At 34.3% G+C, this 2851-nt stretch overlaps 1 protein-coding gene across 1 annotated transcript in view; it reads right to left on the reverse strand.

The window, feature by feature from the left end:
* The window catches only part of LOC118748329 (kelch-like protein 5), a 72251-nt gene that overhangs the window by 11752 nt on the left and 57648 nt on the right, over positions 1–2851 (reverse strand). The window lies entirely within an intron of this gene.

The raw sequence follows: 2851 nt of genomic DNA on the forward strand, positions 1-2851 counted from the left end.
TCCTGTAAAATTTACCTTTTGTCGCTTACGATAAAAGCATAATCAGATGTCGATTTGTCCTAATGTATGCATAAAACTTCACATTTTAGGTAGCCGTACACAATGGATGCATATACGTTTTAGGTGGATATCTAGAAAATAAAACAGTCGAGCGTTATGATCCTCAAAGTAACAAATGGACAAAGGTTGGTTGAAATAGTTACACAAAAAATTTAAAAACACCAAAACACAATTTTTTATTACTTTTCATAGATGTGCTCTTTGAAGGTTGAACGTGGTTCCATGGGTTGTGTTTTTGTAGGTGATCAACTCTGGGCTGTTGGAGGCTGGATCTCAGAGTCCGTGTCAGTTTATAATGCCGAATGTGATGAATGGGTCGAAAAGAAACCAATACCTGAACTAGGTGAATACAGGTGTTATGTTGTGCCTAAAGCTTTACTTCAATGTGAATAAGAGATAAGGAAATTTACAAAGTACTTTGTTGAAGACTTACTAGAGATCAATGTATTTATTTTGCTAACGCAACTTTTAATTTTCACCTTATCTTGAACATGAATTTTAGTTTAATGGTTTCTATTACTTTAAAATATGTTTGTTTGTAAAATGCGTTATTTAAATATATAGTAAATATATCCAACAAAGTAGAAGTGATTTTGATAGTTCTCCGTTTTGGACTGCGACTGGAATATCAAATAAATAATAGATATTCAAAATCGTATTAAACGAATCGGTTTCTTTTTCTTTTTTTAACACTACATATCGATGGCTGAGTGGAAGATCGACTTATCTGGACAGCCAATTCGAAAACGGCCTATCTCAGAAAACTTTTCGAAAATCCCCTACCCCAGAATTTGATTGAGAACGCCCTATTTCAGAATTTTATTGGAAAACATCCTATCTGTGAATTTGGTTGAAGAACACCCTATCTCAGAATTCAGTTCAAAAACGCCCTATCCCAAACGAAAATACATTAGGGCCATTCTCGAAGTCTTGCACGTAGCACGGAATATATCAAATGCAAAAATACTATTCCAAATTTGCAAGAGTACGAGAGCCCCTCATCGCAAAATGGTAGCATGCATTGGTAGAGAACAGCGAAGTTCTGTATCAAATACAATACCAAGATACAGCAGAAAAAATGAATTGAGCAAAATTAGAGGAATGAGAGAAATATGTAGCAATTCCAACAACAAAACAACTAGCACAGAGTCGCATTTATCTTGCTATGCTTTTTTGCTAACTATATACATGGGCTTCGACGTTGCACATTCTGCAGCGATAAGATATGATGTTTCCCATGTATTTTGTTGTTGTGTATTTGCAAGTTATGCGATATGTGCTACGTGCAACAACTTTGCGAAATTTCGAGAATACTCCTATTGAAAATGTGCTGGGATAGGGCGTTTTTGAACCGAATTCTGAGAGTGTCTTTTTCAATCAAATTTTAAAATAGTGCGTTCTTCAACCAAATTCTAAAATAGGGCGTTGTTGACAAATTTTCTGAGATAGGGCGTTTTCGAACTGGCTGCCGAGATAGGTCGATCTTCACCACGGCCATCGATATAGTCGGCTACAAAGAGAGCTAAATTTGATTGAGTTAGCGCCTTCCTATATTTTAAAGTAATGATATACGCCTACTGGAAGTGTCAAATGAAAATAAATCATTCTTTGTGAGCTTCTATTACCCAGCTTCACCCATTTGTTTAATGAATGAAATCTATTTTGTATGAAATTTAACGTGTTAGTAAATGTTTCGCGAGTGGGTTGGCTGAAAAAATCCTGACCCAAATATTTTAAATTAAATATTCAAACATATTTTTTTTTAATCTTGCACTCATTTGTTTAATGTATAAATTATATACCAATCGAAAGTATGCAGCCTATATAATGTGAAAACGTTGGGTTGTCTATTTTTTCCTGGCTTACCTATCGGGCTGGTAGATATGAAGAGGTAAGTAATACTCATCTGTTTAACACATTCTATAGGCTTTATGCTTTCGATTAGTATATATGTAATTTGTTCATTTAACAAATGAGTGCAGAATTAGAAAAAAAAATTATTTTTGAATATTTAATCAAAAATATACTGGCCAGGACTTTTTCAGCCAACTCACTTCCGAAATATTTCCTCACACGTTACAAATTCACAAAATAAATTTCATCCATTAAACAGAAGGCTGATGGTCGTGCCCTATTCGGATCTTCTCCTATATACAAAAACTCATTCTGCGACTACTTTCAAGTTCTTTGTGAAAGTCGAACTTTTTTTTTTCTCATTAAACTCGCCATTTTAATTTTTGCTGGTATAACATAAAACCATTAAAATACCTTTAAAAGTATATGAATGGAAAGAGTAGAATAAGACCAAGGACCATTATAACTTTTATATGTTGTATTTGATCAATAAAGTTGTGTAACTAAAAATATTCTTGAAGAGCTCTACTTTGAATACGTTTTGTTTAAAATCGTTGTGTGTTTGTACATTGCCGTCGTCATTACCCAAGGGAGTAAGTATGTACAAAGAAACCACTGAAGGAATTTATGTAGTCTTTTTATTTTCACGAGTCGCCTTTTTGATAATCAAAAATCACTCAGTTGTTTTGGTAATGGGGACAATGATGAACGTAAAGATTTGAAACCGAAATAAACTAATCTCAAGTTTAATAATTCGAGTCCATTTATTCGTTAAGCCCAATCTCTAGAATGGAGGTTACAGTACCGTAGGTATTTATGTATATAGGCGCCGACATATTCGGGCGTATGCTGCTTCGTTGATGTGGAGCAGTATTTTGCAGCGGATAAATTTCACTACACACTTTCGTAGCATACAGGAGCCTACTACTACTACAGA

Source organism: Rhagoletis pomonella, unplaced genomic scaffold (genome assembly GCF_013731165.1).
Source record: "Rhagoletis pomonella isolate Grant_MI unplaced genomic scaffold, Rhpom_1.0 Rhpom_scaffold_00013, whole genome shotgun sequence".
NCBI lineage: Eukaryota > Metazoa > Arthropoda > Insecta > Diptera > Tephritidae > Rhagoletis > Rhagoletis pomonella.